The sequence below is a fragment of the Trachypithecus francoisi genome, unplaced genomic scaffold (assembly GCF_009764315.1).
Source record: "Trachypithecus francoisi isolate TF-2019V2 unplaced genomic scaffold, Tfra_2.0 Lachesis_group1, whole genome shotgun sequence".
Classification (NCBI taxonomy): Eukaryota; Metazoa; Chordata; class Mammalia; order Primates; family Cercopithecidae; genus Trachypithecus; species Trachypithecus francoisi.
The window spans coordinates 176,356,666-176,377,677 of NW_022681454.1; positions in this window are offsets into that span (position 1 = coordinate 176,356,666).

Here is a 21,012-nt window from a genome sequence, read left to right on the forward strand (position 1 = left end):
CCAAATATATATTTTTATCTTAACATAAATTTATCAAATCAATTAAAATATTAATTTGGAATAAATCTCTATAGGGTATTTTTATAAGTTTTCAAGTATATTCCTCAGAAAAAAGTTAAAGTAAACTTTTTGACACAGGAATCCAATCCGTCACATCATGTTTTTCAGAGAGCATCACAGTATTATAGTGATGAGATTTTGTGTGACACCATCAGAAACAACTGTTCATAAAAGATGCAGGGATATTATTACAAGGAAACGTTGAAACTTCAGTATATTTGCATTTTAGCTTAGTTTCCCAGATTGAACGAATGCCACAAATATTTATTACTTTAGAGCAACCTATCAGTTAAAATTTCTGAACAGTTTCTGAAGAATTTGAAGGTGGGTACCAGGGAAACAGAGAAAAGGGAGTACTGAAACTTTATATCAGAATTGAATTGTGTGATTTCATATTAAAAAGAAAGTTTATTTATAGTTCTCTTCCAGTTATTCCCAGATGTTATAATGTTTTATTTATTAATAAGGAAAAATATTGAGATTCATATTTCACACATCACTGAAATGACTGTGCTTAAGCGGAAACTTTTTTCACATTTGTCATTATTTACTACTTTTTAGAGCAGAATATCTATTTTGTTGTTCAGGAATAAAAATAGATTACAATAAAATATGAAAAACTAAAATGAATTCTTAAAGGCATTTATCTAAAAGTATTTTGCCTTTCATTTCAAACACAGGAAAGTGCTTTAATTCAAAAAGACTGAGCTTTTGAATATGCTGCCTTCTCCATTCATGACTCAAAATGCTTTCTCAGAATTTATCCCAACTCTCATAAGTTTTTATTACAACAAACTTGGAAATTTCGTTTGGTTGTGTTATTTATATTCTTTCATATGCCTCTTTTCAATCTTTTAAAATGACTAGTCATGTCAAATTGATTCCCATAGCATGTGGATTTCTACTCTTATCAGAATTGCAATTTACCATGGCTTTATTATTTATTATTTATTTATTCATTAATTTATTCTCCACTTTATTCCAGAAAGGATACTCATAGGAAGGGCTTACTTGTGGATTGCTGTCATTTGGTATGCATTACTTCATGCATTTATTTATTGCCATCTCTACTAAACTGTATTTATGAAACTTCTCCTTTATTAGTTTCTTGCTTTAGAAATGAAGCAAATGAATTCTCCTGAGCCACTATATACTTATTTAAAATATAAGAGCATTTCATTGAGCAATTTATAGGTTTTATCTATTATATATTTTAACTCAAACACATTAAAATATATGATTTTGGCCTTTCTGACATTAATTTCAAGTCTTAGGTAGAGATAGAGCTTTCATTTTAAATGGTAAATCACCTTCTGATACACCTAAAATTGGTTACATTTTTTATCCTTTTTCTCTTCTCTTATCCTACCACTGTCTCAAACCCTCCCTCCCCACAAGATTTGGCAGTAAGAACATAAGCTTCTCAATAAACTATTTCAAAAAATATTTTTTTACAGTTCAATTGCAGATGGTTTGTTCTGCTTGCAGAATGGTATTTTATTCTACTCACAGACATATAGCCATATGTTTCCTGTCACCTCAGTGACACAGATAAGCCTTACATCTGGCTATCTTTACCTAGGTTACCTCCCCAACTTTTGCTAAACTTGAAGCTAATATCAACTTTATAATTTTTGACTTTTTAACCAATTTTTGCCTTCTAAACAAAAGATTAAGAAAATTCCCTTTTTATTGAGGAAGCAATTAAGATCTTGTTGAGAACTGGTCAGCATAGACGTGTAGTAAAATCGTATAGAACAAATACATACACACACACACACACACACACACACACACACACACCCGTGCACACACACCAGGAATACAAGTAAAACTGGAGAAATCTGAATAGAATCAATGTATCTTATCAATGTCATTATCCTGGTATTTTGCAATGTTACCATTGGGAGAAACTAGGTAAAGTATACACAATCTCTTTGGATTACTTCTTGAAACTGCGTGCAAGTTTACAATTGTCTCAATGAGATTTTTCATTGAGAAAAGAAAAACTGGTTGGTAAACTTCTTCTTAAAGGGCCAGATAGTAAATATTTTAGGCTTTTCAAGAGCCATGAGGTGGAAACTTCTCAAATCCTTTGTTTTATAGCACAAAAGCAGTCAGTACATGAACGAGTGGACGTGGCTGTGTTCCCATGCAACCGTGTTACAAAAGTAGATGGCAGCAGACGATAGTTTGCAGACTTCTGGTTTAAAAAGAGACAGAAGCTTTTAATATTCCATCTGCTGCTCCCTTGAAGGAAAAAAATGTGGTACAAAAGCTAATTATATATTTATGATGTTGTGATTTGCAGCTTATTTTCTGTCCTCATGATTTTCTTAACTTGTATATTTATACATAAAAAATAACGTTTTTGTTTATTTTAAATATTCTAAACAGCATTGCTTTGGTATCATGCTTCTCTATTTTGGGAAATCAGAACATTTAAAGTTATGTGTCTTAGAAAAGTAAGAAATTCTTTTTAGATGTAGTACTGTATTAAAGGAACAAATAACACTGAGTTTCTGTCCTTAAGGTTTTCATCCCTCAACATGAATAATAAGAAGTCAGAGAGTAAGGTTCTAGGTTCAAATAGCAATTTCTGCACATTTCCTCATTTTTATTCATTCTGTTACAGAGTTGAACATCCTCTGGAAGAACTTAGGTTGTATTCAGTTATTCTCATTTTCAGGGTAGGATTAAGCATGACCTTATGCAGAAATCCACTTTAAACAAGAATGCACTCAAGCTTACTTTAGACAATGTTAAGAAAATCCACTCGATGAGATTTTGATATTGATTCGGTAGATTTTTTTAACTTTGTCTTTCTCTTCATCCTGTCACATCATGAGCGGTTTTCAGAAGTTAGATTCAGTTCCCTAGCAAAACCAAGTTTCTTCCTCCTAGTATGTTTCTTTTCCTTCTGTGTTGAGTGGCTTCTGTGGAAAAACCTCTTGAATGTGGGATAAAAACGAAAACAATTTGTGTGAGAGACACACATGCAGTAAGTCTGTGTACTCAGTGCTGTGGACTGTTAAAAACAAAGAAAGATTTTGCTATTTAAAAGGAGAGGTAATGTAGATACTGCAATGCACTCACGAGAAAAAAATAAATTTTCCAGTAACTATAATTTAACAGCAATATAAGCCAATCCTGTGTAGATTTCTAAAATGGTAAGAGTGGTTAGAGCCAAACAGGATTCATATTTTGAGAGCTTGTGATGTTTAGTAATTTTAAAAGATGAAAGATATTTCTTAAATACTTTGGAAATTCTATGGTTGACCCTCTTTTTTACCCAACGCTTCATTTAATGTGTTGCTAGAGCTAATCAATTTATTCTACCTCTTAATTATCTCTTGAATGTGACCCTACATATTTATCTGCATTGCCAGGGCTTTCGCTTGTGTACTCAGTACAATACTGTAAATCTCTACTAACTCTCATCACACACCACTCACCAAAGGCAACACACACACACACACAACACACACACACACAGCCTCCACACCGCTGTTAGGGTAGTTGTCATAAAATGTGTCTCTGACCTTGTCATTTATTTGCTTAAAACCTTTCCACAGCTCCCTTTGGCTAATAGGATAATATGCAAATGCCGAAGCAGAACAAGACAAGGCCCATGAAAATCTTTATTCCACCTGTCTTCCAGGCTTCTTTCCTGCCTCTTGTGAGTTCTCCTACCCTGTCCCAGCCCCACCCACACCCTCTGTGTTCTAGCCAATCTGAACCACAGCAGCTTCGCACTCCTTCTCACTGTCATGCCTTAGCCTCTTTCCGTCATCCTGAGGGTTTCTCTGCCTGGAATATGCATTCTTCATGGCAGCTAAAGCATTAGCTTATCGGAAAAACCTTCTGAGAAGCTTTCGGAACCCAGCATATTTCATCTCTTAGGTTATTTACCAGATAATACTTGATCTCTCTGTATATATGTATACTCAAAAGTGAGGAGGCGATAAATATAGTGTAGTGGGGAGGAAAGTATGTTAGACTCATACTGGAATTCCTAGGACTTTGAAAGTACTTGAAACACTGTAGGTATTCTGTGTAGGCGTGTTGTATAAATTAGTGAGGGGACCTATGAATGAATAAGTGAAGGCAAGAATTGTGTCTTACTCCTTGGAATCGGATTGGATATCAGCCCAGGACGCATTTCTAAAGATATTAAGAGTTTAAATGGAGACCACCCACCTGCAGTATTGCTATATTGGAGAACTAAATGTCTAAAGGAAATTTCTAACCATCTTCCTTTCAGGTAAGAGACCGTTACATAGGAGACTGCAATGGTTAATTTCAGAAATAGCAATGGAGTCATTCACAATTAAAGGCACCTGCTATATTAACGTGGAATTCAGGGAATCTGGAAGAAAATAAATAAATTTGGGGAATATATTTTTTATTAGCGTTAGTGTCTATGGTTTTCATGCACATAGATAATAATACTTATTTATCCAGTATTAACTGTCTTTATGATTCCTCAAGTACTCAGAAACTTAGGAGATAGTACACATAAATATCCTAACATGTAAACATTTCTAAACCGTTATCACCTCTAAAACCTAATTTATTGCCTTCCCTTCTGAGGAGGGCTCCCATTTTTACTTCTAAGTCTTTGCTTAAATGTCATAATGTCATATTTTCAGTAAATGCTATTCTGATGACCCAATTTATTTTTTTTTTTTTTTTTTGAGTTGGAGTCTTGCTCTGTTACCCAGGCTGGAGTGCAATGGCGCAATCTCCACTCACTGCAGCCTCCACCTCCTGGGTTTAAGCAATTCTCCTGCCTCAGCCTCCAGAGTGGCTGGGACTGCAGGCACCCACCACCACGCCCTGCTAATTTTTGTATTTTTAGTAGAGACGGGGTTTCACCATATTGGCCAGGCTAGTCTCGAACTCCTGACCTCGTGATCAGCCTGCCTAGGCCTCCCAAAGTGCTGGGATTACAGGCGTGAGCCACCGCCCCGGCCCTGGCCCCAGCCCCGGCCCCAATTTAAAATTTTGATTCCTTCTCCAGCAGTTCTAATCGCCTACCCTGCCTTGTATTCTGTCAATATCACCTTCTTTTTCATTTACTAATTTATTATGTTTCCTGCATATTGTTCTCCCCTTCTTCCCCTCCAGTTGCTACAATGTAAGCTCTACAAGGGCAGAGGTTTTTATGTTTGTTTTTAGCTAAGGTATCCCTCATGCTGTGATAGGTGCTTAAGTGAATATCTGTGGAATGAATGAATCAACTGATACTACATGAGTGTCTCGGCTCACAGTCTTAAGAAAATAGTCATCACTTCACAGCCTAATGGCTGCCACATGGCCCTTGTACTCTGGAAGAGCACTCAGGTTAATCCCCCTCTGACTTCTTTTCTCATAATAAATTTCTTCCCAGGAGCCTCTGTGTGGCCTACCAAATCAGGTACAGATTCTTCCACTTGGAGGTGAAAGTGGTTGGTTGGCCCCACTTTATCTATCCAGAACTCTCTCTTAAGTTGCTTTCCAAACCAGTGTTGCTACCGATCTCCAGTCTTCCTGCTAACTGTGCTTCTCTTCAAGGTTTAGCTAAATGTTAGTCTACACTTTAAGCCTTCCAAACCAACCCCGGCACAAAGCAAATGTTTCCTTGTTCACCTTCTTCATCTGGTTTATTATTTTGCACCTGCCTGAGATTTGTGTTCTCGCTGTTGCAGGAATGGAAGTCCCATCTCCTCAATTAGGAAATAAGCTCCTTTAGGCCAACACACCTGCCTTCTTCTGTATCTCCATGGTACTTGAACATTATTGGTAAATACAATTAGGACTTGTGGCTTGGCAACAGTGAATTACTATTGGTTCAAGACAAAGAATAAAGTTTTAAAAATGCCATGTTGGTTTTGTGCAGGATAAATGGGGGTAGAGAAAGTCAGTAGGCAGAGGTAGCCGCATTCTGTTTTCTCAGAGCGCATATCTAGTCAGCAGATAGTGATTTATTTAATAAATGAGAGGTAGGGAAGGGTCTAGATAGGGTAATGCAATGGGAAAACAGAGGAAAGAACATAACCAAAGAACATTTTGAATAAACTAACAAGAAAAATTGTTGATTTGGATCAGAGGATCAAAGAGCAAGAGTCAAAATGTCACCAAACTTTTGAGTAGAAAATGGGGATTTCAGTGGAAAGGTGAAATAGTTGAGAAAGAGGAGATCTTGGATGGGGCAGAGAGTATAAAACGAGGATGATAAATTTAGTTTGGGATAGATTGACAATGCACATAGGGAAGAGATAAATATGTTTTCCTTTAAGGTTTTTTAGAAGAAGAGTAATGACGTTACAATGGCTGTAATGGATTTTTGAAATTATGTCCACAAATTTGAAAACTTCTCTTTTTTCCCCCAATATGGATTAATTTTCAGGGATCATATTTTGCAGTGAACTTTTAAAATCACATCAGCTTATTTTAAAGCAAAGTTGTTATAGGACTCTGGTATAAGGAAAGTTACATTAATTGAAACATTCATACTGGTATAATTGTGCTATAATTCTCATGTGAAGTTTAAATGAGGTTTAGTGCTGGCTACAGAGGGAGGGACACACTGGAAACTAATTTATCTGTGAGAAGGCAGAGGAGCAGAGTATGACATTTTGGTCCTTTTGAGAAAATTTGCAGGATGTTGAGGTTTATTGCTGCTGCTGTTTCTATTGTTTTAAACTAATAATTGTTTATAATTATAAAACATATAATTATATGTTTTAAACTAAGAATTTAAACTATATTGTATATAACTAAGTGTGAGGACCATTAGAGGACAGAAATCCCATCTTAATCAGCTTTTTTTTTTATGTTTAAAAAAGAGGTTCAGATTCACTTTATAGTCTAGGGAGTTTAATTAAAGTAAGTGGAGACAAAAGTACTCTTTTGAGAGCTGTCATTTCTCTTAGTGTGACGCTATTAATAATGTAGTTTAATGCTATTTTGGAAGTTTGGTTCTTTCCTTTTCTTTTGTCTTCCTCCGACTTTTGTCTGTATTCTAAATGAAAGAGGGATAATGCACCTACAGGAGGGTGCTCTCCTAAATTCACTGTCTCATACTACATTATGTCCGACTTCAGCTCTCATGTTTTGAAGAAATACCTCTTCATCGCTCTATTTTTATTTTTCCTTCTTCTTTTATTGTGAATCTCTTTTACCAAAAACATTTGTAGGGTTCTTCACCAAGATTTTTTTTTATCAATTAGGATGAAAACTAGATCCTGATGTGACCATTTCACTGTGAGTGTAACTTCCCTTTTTGACAGCTCCATTAGATCTGCCAGGTTATAAATCTTCATATTTCTGACTTGCCTTGAAATCAGAAAGTGTTTTCATTATGCAAGTCTCCGTGAGCAACAAGCATGAAGGAGGGTATGGCAGGTATCACAGCCCCTTTGACGAACTTACCTGTTTTAACTCAGTGCCAGGGCAGAACATTTACCGCTAACCCTGATGGGTCAACTTTGATTGCAAATTATGTGTGGTGCATTTTGAATTTAAATAATGTTTCTGAGATTATTCTAAGATCACTTTTCATTTTTATGTATGCAGTAATGTGTTGTGTATAACTTGGATTTCAACAATATTCATTGTTTGAAAGTTAGAAAATTTTCTAAGAATACTAATTATCTTGCTCAAATAATCATTTAAGTGCAACTGTCACTTGATTGTGGTGAATATTTTTAAGTAAAATTATATATTTAAGGTGTGCTACCTCTAATTTTATTGTCATACAAAAAGCAGAGTATCGAGCATGTTAATGTAAATTGTACTTTTAATTTTTTTCAATACTCTAGAACATGTGTAAGCTTAAAAGAATTTGAATTACCCAGGTTTTTCTCTTTTTACATAATAAATGAGAAGAAATCACAAAGGAAGCAGATATTATATTATTGTTTTTAATATAACATGAAATTGTTTGACTTTATTTTGACGACCTCACAAAAGTATAAACATAGCAGTGCTGTATATGATCAAAGTAAGAAATTAAAAAAGAGTTACCAGTAATTTATAAACCACAAGGCCATTAACTTTCAATAATGCTGTCTCAAATATTTGATAGTAAATTGCAGTGATAATCAAAGCTGAACCTATGGGACTGTGCTTTGTAGTACTGTTTAATTTAATAACTCTAATAATCCCTTCAGAATATTAGGAAAAATAGGCTGGGCGTGGTGACTCACGCCTGTAATCCCAGCACTTTGGGAGGCCGAGGAGGGCAGATCACCTGAGGTCAGGAGTTCAAGACCAGCCTGGCCAACATGGTGAAACCCCATCTGTATAAAAATACAAAAATTAGCCAGACATGATGGTGAGTGCCTGTAATCCCAGCTACTCAGGAGGCTGAGGCAGGAGAATGGCTTGAACCCAGGAGGCAGAGGTTGCAGTGAGCCAAGGTCGTGCCATTTCACTCCAGCCTGGGTGACAGAGCAAGACTCCATCTCAAAAAGAATATTAGGAAAAAGATCTTAATGCTTATAGTAGCAAATATTGTGAGTTTATAAATCTGCCAACACCAAGATGTACTATAAGGCCAAGAAGAAAAGGATTGGTATCTAGGGTCTTGTCATTTTTTAAGTCATTGCTTTTAGAGATTTTTTTAACCTCATGTATATTTTTGTTTCTTAGCATAAGAGAGAGGAAAATGAAAAGCTCAAGTAGAGAATTTAAAAATGAGACAAAAGACTGCCCACGTACTAAAAAGTGTTAAACAATTATGAAACTGGAAACTAACATTCAAATTATTTTTTCATTTGTATTCACCTATTTAATATGCAGTATAGTTTCCCTGTAACAGAAGAATGCTTCTGCTGTCACGGCTGGATTGGGGTCTCCACACTGGCCTTTGCTAGATAGCACTTTGACCCCTGGCTCAAAGTAAAGCAAGCATTCTTCCATTTAAAATTGAATTTCTACAGTACTGCCTCAATACTAATACTTCCTCTTCATTTCCTTCTTGACAACATGCCTGGAACAAAAATGACAAAAATAATTATTCCTGTATAAATTAGTATGGAGAGCTTTGGGGTCAAACTCTGTGACCATTGCCAGATTTCTTAATTTCTCTGTACATTTTTTCTCACTTGTGAAACAGGAATATGTACCTACAGTTTAAGGTAGCTATGAGATTAAATAAGATAGTGCATGGTAAGCCCATTGCATAATCAGCTTCAAAAGCTTTCATGAGGATAAATTTCTGTTATGTATTCCACTACCCTTTGCGTTTAGAATCCGTGTAGTTACATTAAACCTAGATTTTTAGTAATTCTTTTTTGAAGTTACTAAGTAATTAAATTACTTATAACCAACCAAAAAAAAACCCACATAAAATAGAAGAGAACTGTATAAGTCCTTTTTTTAAAAAAGTAGCACACAGTATTTTTGAGTTTCAGGGGTTAAAGGAATTGTTTTAGACTCGATATGGATGTGTTAGAATGCTTTAAAAATCGAGTCTAGCTCATGGAGAGAATGTTTTTAAAGTGAACTGTTGCCATTCCTTCAGTGAACCACATACAACAAGCAAAAATTCACATAAACATTGAAGGAAAGACAAGCTCTTCCTTATAGAAGTAATGAGAATCACAGTGATTTGCCAGGGGAAATTAGAATGTGGAGACTCTTTTCCCTGTGCATTATCCTCTAATGTCTAGGCCCAGATCAGCAGCCTCTAATTTTAAATGTGCAGTTATCCAAACAAGATGAATGTGCAGGGCAAAGCTGGATAAGAATGTTGGTCTTGATGTTAATACTTTTATTCTCCTTCATAATCGACATATAGTTGGCAAAAGCCAAATGTCTGTGAGATCCCTAAAGACCACAGCTAACTCAGGAGAACTGTAGCCAGCTTTATTTTACATCAACTGTGGAGATATGGCCCGAGGGAGACACATCCCAGAATAAGCCCCTTGCCATTGTCCTTTACAGTGTTTTAAATCAGTTATTTTATCTTGTCTAGATTTATATTTTGTAAAATGCAAACTGATAAAGCATGACAGCATTCAAGACATAGAGTTAGCAACCAAAGCTTAAACCTCTGTGTGTCTGTGTGTCTGTGTGTGTGTGTATTTTTTGTAAAACATTATATAGAGAGATTTGGGGAACTTTTTTAAAAACTGGAAAGAAAGGCATTAGAAATCATAATCTACTCCCCTAATATTACAGATGAAAGGAACCAAGACTAGAAGAGTAAAATATGTTAGTGATAAAGCCAGGATCTAGATATGTTAGTTTATGTTCAGAGTAAAAATATCAAATGTAAGAATTGTCTTCTTTTCACTTTTACTCCCTAATTTTATATATAAGTAAGATTTTGTTTTTTAATTCTGGATCTTTAATATGTGAAAATGACTTATATTTGAAGTGTTTGATTTTTGAAGTTTTTGAAATTAATGTCAGAACACTAGATTCCTCTTAAAAGTAAATTAGTAATTATATTTTAAAAATAAAATACACGTTTTGGCAGTACAAACCAACTTATCATTTAATTGTTAGCATATGTTTTCTACAGATATATTTTCCTTACTAGGCAGATAATGTACATGCTTGCTAACGAAAGCTTTGTGAGCTATGTGTCTTTGGCACTTATTTTGCATAAATTATAATACTGTGGTTTACTAAAATATGAGTTAAAGCAAATATATTCAAGACACGGTGCAAATGTGAATGCAGCAGATTCCAAATAGATGATTTTTTTATTGATAAGTAAATTTTAATACAAATTTTACTTCGGTTTTAAGAATCATCAAGATTTTCAACAGAAGGGCTTATTTATTTTAAACCCGAAGCTGCCTTTCTGAAACCTGAAAAAGATTTGTGAAAACAGCCTGCAATAAAAATCACACACGCTTCATAAAACACTACTTGATAGATATCACTTGCACCATTAAGAACTAAACGACAAAGGATGTAATTTCAGTTCTGGCATGCAATATTAGTCGAAAGCCTTTAAAACATCTTGCTGATGGGAACTATGACAACGTGACATTGAAGAATTTTGAGCTAAAGACATCTATCTTAATCAGATTTTTGAAGTAAATGCCATAAAACATAAAGTTGTTTTGTTCATCTTTACGTTTTTGCATGTTTTGGTGGGAGCATCATTTTCTAGTGTGTTGCTTTAAATGCAGAAACTGCAAAATCAGTATGTAAAAGTATGAGTTCAGTACAGAGTTGAAGCAAATTTTAGTCAATACACTCTGCATAGACTGGGAATTATTTCTGTAATAATGTATATTTTTTCATCTTTTAAGCCAGTGATTTATCTTCAGCAAACACTCAAATAATATTAATAGATATTTTTGAAACATAATTAGGTGTTTATTTGCCTTTTTTGTTGTTGTTGTTGGATTATTGCTCTGTTGCCCAGGCTGGATTGCAGTGGTGCCATCTCGGCTCACTACAACCTCCACTTCCCCAGTTCAAGCGATTCTCCTGCCTCAGCCTCCCAAGTACTTGGGATTACAAGCGCCTGCTACCACGCCTGGCTAATTTTTTTGTATATTTAGTAGAGACAGGGTTTCATCATGTTGGTCAGGCTGGTCTCGATCTGCTGACCTCAGGCAATCCACCCGCCTCAGCCTCCCAAAGTGCAGGGATTACAGGCATGAGCCACCGTGCTCAGCCGCATATTTGCCTTTATAAATTCAGAAATGAAAATAGAAAGCTTTTAAAGACCTCCCTGTAGAAAGAAATTATCTTATGGATATACTAACACATAAACATCTTCTTTTCTTAAAAAGATGGTTAAAAACTTTTCATACTTTATTTGAATAATTGAGAAAAGCCTGGAAATTAACCCCTTACATTAAAATAACACTTCACAGTTTATAAAAAATATTTTAATATACATTATTTCTTTTAATTCTCACAACATTTCCTTGTAAGATTGATCATTACCCCACTTTACAGGTGAGGAACTGGAGTATTTACAATAGGAAATTGATGATATAGTTACTAAGTTTAGGACAGGGAGCTTGAACTGTCCCACTTGCGGCAGGAGCCCAGATGTTATGAGCTAAATGTTTGTGTCCCCAAAATTCACATGTTGAAGCTCTAATACCCCATGTGACTATTGGAGCTAGGGCCTCTAAGGAAGTAATTAAGGTTAAATGAGGTCATCAGGGTGTAGCCCTGATCCTGTAGGATTAGCATCCTTATAAGAAGAGACACCATCCTGGCTTACACAGTGAAGCCCCATCTCTACTAAAAACACAAAAAAATTAGCCGGGCGAGGTGGCGGACGCCTGTAATCCCAGCTACTCGGGAGGCTGAGGCAGGAGAATGGCATGAACCCAGGAGGCGGAGCTTGCAGTGAGCCGAGATCACGCCACTGCATTGCAGCCTTGGCAACAGAGCCAGACTCCATCTTAAAAAAAAAAAAAGAAGAGACACCAGAAGACTTGCTCTCCCACATTGCTCCCCTGCTGTCTGCCTTGCCTCAGCAAGAAAACAGCCATCTGCAAGCAAGGGAAGAGAACTGTCACCAGAAAGCAACCGACCCTGCCAGACCTTGATCTCTGACTTCTGGTCTCTAGAACTGTGAGAAAATCTATGTCTATTATTTAAGCCACCCAGTCTATGGCATTTTGTTATAGAAGCCTGAGCAGACGTAATAGGTCACATCTGTATTCTCTTCATGATATATCCAGTGCTTATTCATCTCTTCTATGGAAAATTTTAACAAACTGCACTAAACTGTTTGTAGACTCATGAAATAAAAGCTCATACAATCCATGAAAGACTATCTTAGTCACCGCTTCTTTTTGAACCTTTATGTCAAGGGGAACGTTCCTAGTGGCAGTGAGCATCTTGAAGAAAGATGCAGGCTTCCAATCTCAACATATCATGTTTACTACGATTTTAAAAGGCACAACAGGCTGGGCACAGTGGCTCACACCTGTAATCCCAGTACTTTGGGAGGCCAAGGTGGGAGGATCACTTGAGACCACAAATTTGAGACCAGGTTGGTCAATATAGCAAAATCCCCATCTCTACAAAACATTTTAACAAATTAGCTGAGGATGGTGGTGCATGCCTGTAGTACCAGCTACTCAGGATGGTGAGGTGGGAGGATTCTTGAGCCTAAGAGTTCAAGGTTGCAGTGAGCTATGATCACAGTACTGCACTCCAGCCTGGGCAACAGAGCAAGACCCTCTCTCTTAAAGGCACAACAAAGCCTTAGAAAATACAGATTATTAATTTCCCAAACAATAATAGGACCTTACATTTGTATAGTACTTGCCGTTCACAGAGCATTGGCATATACATGATCTTACTTTGATGTTGGCCATCATATCTCCCATATTCAGTATTCTTTTCAGCATACCATCTTGCCTTTCACAGGTGCTCAGTCAAAGCAGCATAAAAACATATATGGGAAGAGGCTTTTAGTGTTGTATACACACAAAATACATACCCCCAAATTGTTAATGACAGAGAAGGGAATTCAGCAAATACACATGTCTGTGTTAGCTTCATCTATGATTCTATTTTCCTTTTAATCAAGAGTGATCATTACATGGTTTCCACTTAATAGATCACTCTCATTGCACATGCCAAGGATAGAAAGGATACCGTGGGTTCCATTGAAGTCCATTGCATCTACAGATTTCATGTTCATGATAATACATATCTCTGCCTAGAGGTCGTAATATGATTGGAAGGACATTTAAATGAATATTTGATTTGACTTTGATGTAAAATATTAAAAGACAGTAGGGACTCAATAAACTACAGATAACAAATAAGATATCAAATAAAATGCTAGAAAAAATAACTGCAAAATTAATATATTTTTGAGAAGCAAGATCAGTAGGGTCATTGGGAACTTTATCTGTGCTCTTCAATTGTTTGTTTTTCGTATAGTTGCTAAAATATTTAAGAAAGAAGAATCAGAAAAAAAGCTCAAAGCAGACTGAATCTTTTTGCTAAAAATCATTTTTAAAATGTATTATAATTGTCTTCATAACTTTTATGAAACAGATCAGTTATCTTTTAAATTTTTTTTTTTTTTAGAGACAGAGTCTCACTGTGTTGCTCAGGCTGAATCTCAGTGGCATGATCACGGCTCACAGTAGCCTCAACCTCCTGGGCTCAAGTGATCCTCCCATCTCAGCCTCCCAAGTATTAATAGCTGGAACTATAGGCACATACCACCATGGCCCCATTAAATTTCAGATATTTTTGTAGATGGCCAGGTGCAGTGGCTCACACCTGTAATCCCAGCACTTTGGGAGGTTGAGGTGGGCGGATCACCTGAGGTCAGGAGTTCAATCAAGACCAACATGGTGAAACCCCGTCTCTACTAAAAATACAAAAAAATTAGCTGGACGTGATGGCAGGCACCTGTAATCCCAGCTACTTGGGAGGTTGAGGCAGGAGAATTGCTTGAACCCAAAAGGCAGAGCTTGCAGTGAGCTTAGATTGTGCCATTGCAGTCCAGCCTGGGCAATAAGAGTGAAACTCTGTCTCAAAAAAAAAAAAAAGGCCCAGCCCAGTGGCTCATGCCTGTAATCCCACCACTTTGGGAGGCCGAGGCAGGCAGATCACAAGGTCAAGAGATCAAGACCATCCTGGCAAACATGGTGAAACCTGGTCTCTACTAAAAATACAAAAATTGGCTAACATGGTGGTGTGCACCTGTAGTCCCAGCTACTGAGGAGGCTGAAGCAAAGAGAATCACTTGAACCCGGGAGACGGAGGTTGCAGTGAGCCGAGATCACGCCACTGCCTCCAGGCTGGCGACGGAGTGACTTTGCCTCAAAAAAATTTTTTTTGTAGAGATGGATTTTGTCATGTTGCCCAGGCTGGTCTTGAAATCATGGTCGCAAGTGATCTGCCCATTTTGGTCTCCCAAAGTTCTGGGATTACAGACATGGGCCACTACACCTGGCCTGGTTTTCTTTTAAGCTTGAAAGATGCATCCTAGCCTTTTACATAGTTATTTTTACAATTTGTTTAAAACTTTTTTACATTGAAATCTGAAATAAATTTAAATTGGATATAAAGTGATTTTCACTATATGTATCTTAAGGTATTAATAGTTATAATACAAGATAATATGGATGAGTTTATTTTTTAAATAAAGATATTATTTTTAATGTCTTTAATATAAGATAATGTGGTAGGGTATTTTATGACATGAGTTAATACAGTGAAGTTTTCATAATATTTGAAGTACAATTTTTGTACTATCAATCCCTTAAATGTTTTATATATATAACTTAAGATGGTATGATACGGTTTTTAATTACTTTAAATTTTAAATACCCATAACGTGAGATAATACATTTTAAGTTTTTATTATGTATTACCTAAAATAAAGGGAATTTTAAAATTGAAAAACTTGAGACTTCATTGCATGACTCTGATCCTGCTCTCCCCTCAGAAGTTAATTGATATATATAGTTAGGTCTAGTTAGAGTAAGTGCTCAATCGTGTGTCTCCTGTTTCCTTTTGTAGTACTCTTCTATACCAAACATTTTGTTTGTGATGTGTTATCTGAAAAGCATAGCAAATTCTGTATTGTTTGAACTATGTGATTTGCTTTCCTTACTCTTTATAAGCCACCTGTCACAATAATATAGCTTTATTTGCCTTCCACCCTGTCTTTATCTATATTACAAATATGTTTTATTTATATCATATCATATACTCCATTTAAAGTCAATAAAATTTAATTTCACTAAAATCAAATCCTCATAATAAGGTAATAAGGGGAGAGAAAAGTGTTGATTGATTCATGTCAATTCTTTATTGTCAAGATTGGGACAGCTTCTTCCTTTTTTGCTTACTCTCTCAGGTAAAAATATTTTTAAATGGGTAGAAGAATATCCTGAAACATACATTGAGACATTTTAAAGGTATTTTTATCCAGTTTTTTATGCATGTATAAAAGATATGTTTTATGTATGTTTCTGTTAGAAATGATTATGCAAAACTAAGAATTTCATAGCAAAAATGTGTCTGAGGCATTATGGTTGACAAGATAAACTACTTTAACTACCAAAAGATAGCCATGTACACTTGTTTTCACCCGCTGAAATAGTTCAGAGTGCTTGACATTTAGATTAACTGTACACTTTGGAGCAGCAACCACTGAAGCCAGAATGATATCTTTGAAGAGAAGTTACTGCCACTCAAGAGAAGTTGCTTTTTAAATAGAAGATAACCAGAAATTCTACTATCCAGTAACAAGAAGAGAATAGCAGAGACCATACTAAATGAGAAAGACATGAATAAATATATATTGTTTAATTTCACAATCATAAGCATGGTATTAGGAACTTTGGAGAAAGCTGTTTCAGGAGCTCTAAAGAAAGCTACTTGCCTTCTAGAACTCCTGCTGGATGTATATTGAGCTTTTTTATTGTCTTTTTTCTTTGAAGTACTCTTTTATATGTAAGCACTCTTTATCTTTCTGGTACTGTCTGAATGATTTTCTCATATCTGTTTTCCAATTTAATGGTACTCTCTATAATTGTGTCTACTATATCATTTAAACAATCCAGTGAGATTTTAATTTCAATGGCTGCATTTTTCCTGTTTATAGACATTCTACTTTTGTCAAAATGGCCTCTTTATTTTTTCACAGTGTCTAATTGTTAGGTTTTTTAATTTTTTTTTTTTTTTGGTCCTTAATCATTCTGAACAAACTTACAGTTTTATCTGACAATTATACTTACCTCAAGTTTGAGGAAGATAAATGGCTGCTTTTTGTTTTGTCTGTAGACTGTAGTTGAAGATAGATTGTTTCCTCTCAAAGTTTGTAATTTTAGACCTGTGAACTCATTGAAAGCAAGATTTGGCTGTAGAAATCCTTTGTGAGTTCGTTTGAGAGTATATTCTTTTAAAAATGGTTTGCGGCCAGGAGTAGTGGCTCGCGCCTGTAATCCCAACACTTTGGGAGGCCGAAGTGGGCAGATCGCTTGAGGTCAGGAATTCGAGACCAGCCTGGCCAACATGGTGAAACCCCATCTCTACTAAAAATACAAAAAAATTAGCCGGGCATGGTGGTGCACACCTGTAATCCCAGCTACTGGGGAGACGGAGGCAAGAGAATTGCTTGAACCTGGGAGGCGGAGGGAGGTTGCAGTGAGCCGAGATCGCGCCACTGCACGCCAGCCTGGCAACCGAGCGAAACTCTGTCTTAATAAAAACAAAAACAAAGAACGTTTGATTTGCTTCCTCAGGCAGAAGCATCGCTGACGCAAGACCACTTTTAATATTAATTTCTTGGCTTGGGGTTCCAGAACCATAATGATAGTTTAAGTTTCAATCTATTATTCCAATCCTAGGGAGGCCCAGGCTGGTGGGTAAAATTTTCCTATCAGGAAAAAACAAGTTGTTTAAAACAACATAGCAAGATTTCTTATTGTTCCCTTTGCAATGAGAAAATTTTTTAAATTTCCTCTTTGAATAAGGGCATAACACTTCAAGGGTCCAGGCATTATCTAGGAGTCTCAGTAACAGTTGAGACTTACCTGGTCTTCTCCTTGTTTATTAAAAAGGTTACAGAGGGCTGGGCATGTTGGTTCACGCCTGTAATCCCAGCACTTTCGGAGGCTGAGATCGGGGGAACACTTGAGCCCAGGAGTTCTAAACCAGCCTGGGCAACATAGTGAAAACCTGTGTCTACAAACAATACGAAAATTATCCAGGTTTGGTGGCACGTGCCCAGAGATAGAGCAAGACCCCGTCTCAAAAAAAAAAAAAAAAAGAAAGAAAGAAAAAGGTGAGCCAGGCGTGAGGGCTCACGCCTGTAATCCCAGCCCTCTGGGAGGCCAAGGTGGGTGGATCACAAGATGAAGAGATCAAGACCATCCTGGCCAACATGGTGAAACCCCATCTCTAAAAATACAAAACTTAGCTGGGTGTGATGGCACACAATTGTATTCCCAGCTATTCAGGAGACTGAGCTAGGAGAATCGCTTGAACCTGGGAGGTGAAGGCTGCAGTGAGCTGAGATCGGGCCACTGCACTCCAGCCTGGTGACAGAGCGAGACTCCGTCTCAAAAAAAAAAAAAAAGAAAGAAAAGAAAAAAGAAAAAGGTTACAGAAACTGGCAGACCTCCTCAGGAAAGCTACAGTACCAGCTTACCTGCGCTTTACATTTTTTCTCTTCCCTCTGCTTTTGGCTTATTCTTTCTTTCCAATTCAGTTAATTGACCCAAAGTGTAAGTTCCACAGGCAGACTGAGATTGTTGGCTTTTTGTTCATGAATATATCTTCAATGCCTAGAACAGAGCCTGGCATATAGCAAACACTCAAGAGATATGCTAAATGAATTCATCCAAAAGGTATTCTATTTAACCCAACAATTCTGGGTGTTTCATATAGCAAGGAAGCTGGAGATAGGTAATCTAGGTTGCCGCATTGTCTGAAATAGAAAGTACAGTAGAATCTAAAAAAAAAGAGAGAGAACGTGAAGATTTAGATTCAAACTTTGATTATTTCTTCTAATCCTCAAAGAATGACCCTAAAGATGCTAAACCAAATTCTCACTAACCCAGTAAGTACAGTGAATCAGTTCATCTGTGTTCATTTAAGTAATACCTTCTAGGCAGTTTAAGTCTTTCTTTTATACCCTCTTATTTATCACCAAGGTATTTCATACTCAGTGTCTTTTTATAAATAGTTGTACAATCAATTGATGCTGAAGGTCTTAGGAGCAATAGTGTTTACTTATATTGCGTCTTAACGATTTTCAAAACACATTTTGAAATTTCATTTGATTTACAGACAACTATCTGACAGATACTTGCGGTGGTGAAAATTTTTACCCAGTACTGTATTTTAACCAAGGGCTTTAGGAGGCATTTAAATGGAAAACTCACTTTCAAACCCTAGGCTTGTGTGAGAATATTCTAGAAAAAATAATGAACCACAGGAACTGGTTTATGTGAAAGTGATTTTCTGAGTAAAATGAGGTCTTTCTTTTCCAATTTTTATTATACCATTTTAGGTGGTTATGTTATTAATATAATATTTGAGGGGCTGGAGTGGAAAAGGAAAGGAAAAGAAAACCCCTGAATATCTGTTTTTGTTTTCCGATGAGCTGCACAGACTTTGTGATGTGACCATAAGCACCTGTTTCCTTAACTCAGATTTTCTCCATTTATAAGAAAAATTATTGCCACCTAATTTTTTTCCTTCAGAGGGAAATAATGACTACTAAATGTCTGCAATGTGTGTGAGATTTTCTAGACAAAAGAGGCATTTTAATGGTAATTGACTGTTTTCAGTGTCATAAAAATGTTGAATTTATAATACCACCTTTTTTTTTTTTTTTTACATCTGCAACAGATTTATTTTTTAAAGGAATGGATTGTAATACCACCTTTCTAGTAGCTCCTGAAATGTAACCAGATCAGGGAAGTGTTACCTAAAGTTACCTAAATTTAGAAAATCAAGAAGAAGCAATTTCTGGAAAGCCACAGAGTTGATAATGAAATAAGAGATTAAAGTACACCAAGAGTTAGGCTGGTATTTTCGAAATCAGAAACTAACTCTTGTTTTGTCCTTGTGCACTTCAAGATCCACTTGAGGCTGTGGCCACTGTGGTTAAAATTCACATGATGGAGCCGGGCATGGTGACTCACACCTGTAATCCCAGTGCTTTGGGAGGCTGAGGCGGGTGGATCACCTGAGCTGAGGAGTTCAAGACCAATCAGGACAACATGGTGAAACCCTGTCTCTACTAAAAATATAAAAAATTAGCCGGGCATGATGGGGCACACCTGTAATCTCAACTACTTGGGAGGCTGAGGCAGGAGAATCACTTGAACCTGGGAGGCGGCAGTTGCAGTGAGCTGAGATTGTGCCACTGCACTCCAGCCTGGGCCACAGAGCAGGACTCTGCCAAAAAAAAAAAAAAAAAAAAAAAAATCATATGATAGTAAAATATACAAAAAAAAGTTTTATACAATTTGTTTTGATGACTTGTTTTTAAGAAAGAGGTCAATTTTGAAGAAGACTTTAAGTTTTGTTTGAGATAAGAGAAAGTAAAAATATAGCCAGGAAGTGGTGATGTGAAAATGAATTTTAGGATACAGAAATGAAGACTTTAATCCCATCCTTTGCAGATCATCCATAAATATGTTTGGCTCCTTTTAAATGTTCGTCAAGTTCAACAATTGAAAAGGAACTGACAGAATTTGGTTTAGTATCTTTAGGGTCATTCTTTGAGCATTAGAAGAAATACTCAAAGACCGAATCTAAGTCTTCACATTCTCTTTTTTTCTTTGACAGTCCAGTGTACTTTCTATTTTAGGCAATGTGGTAACCTAGATTACCTGACAACAACCTTGCTATATAAAACAATATGTGTATCATATTGTATATTCTTGGAGGGCTAAGACCAGAGCGTTTTCATTTATTCCACTTGCTATCATTATTATTCAGGAGTAGGGAAGCCACACGCTGATGAATGAATACCCAGGAGCTGTTTTGTGTAACGGTGCTTCTCAGATTCTCTCACAGTTTTGTGAAATTAAAACTGTTTCTCTCTGTCTGTCTCCCTCCACCGCCACCCAGTTTCTTCCTGTCCCTCTTTGTCCTTCCTTCTTCTGTCCCTGTCTTCCTTTCTCCATCCCTCCGTGCCTCCATTTGTCTTTTGATGACGACTTTACTCAAACTGCTGTTATTCTGAAGCAGCACAGCTGTCCGCCCTCAGCTACTATCTCCCTTCCAGATTAGGGTATTTGTTTCCTGGGGATGTGTGTAGCCAGGCCACATGGAGATGCAGGGAAGGAGGGGAAGGAGAGCAGGGTGAAGGAAGTGGGTGGGACAGAGCAGTTGGAGTCACTGCAGTGACACCTTTCCAACTGTGCACACCTGCTGAAAGCGAGTGCCAGCCCACTCTCCTCCTTTCCTCTCATCTCACACTCACCTTTTATTTCCTCCCACATGAACCAAGCACACACATACAGATGCAGACATACACTC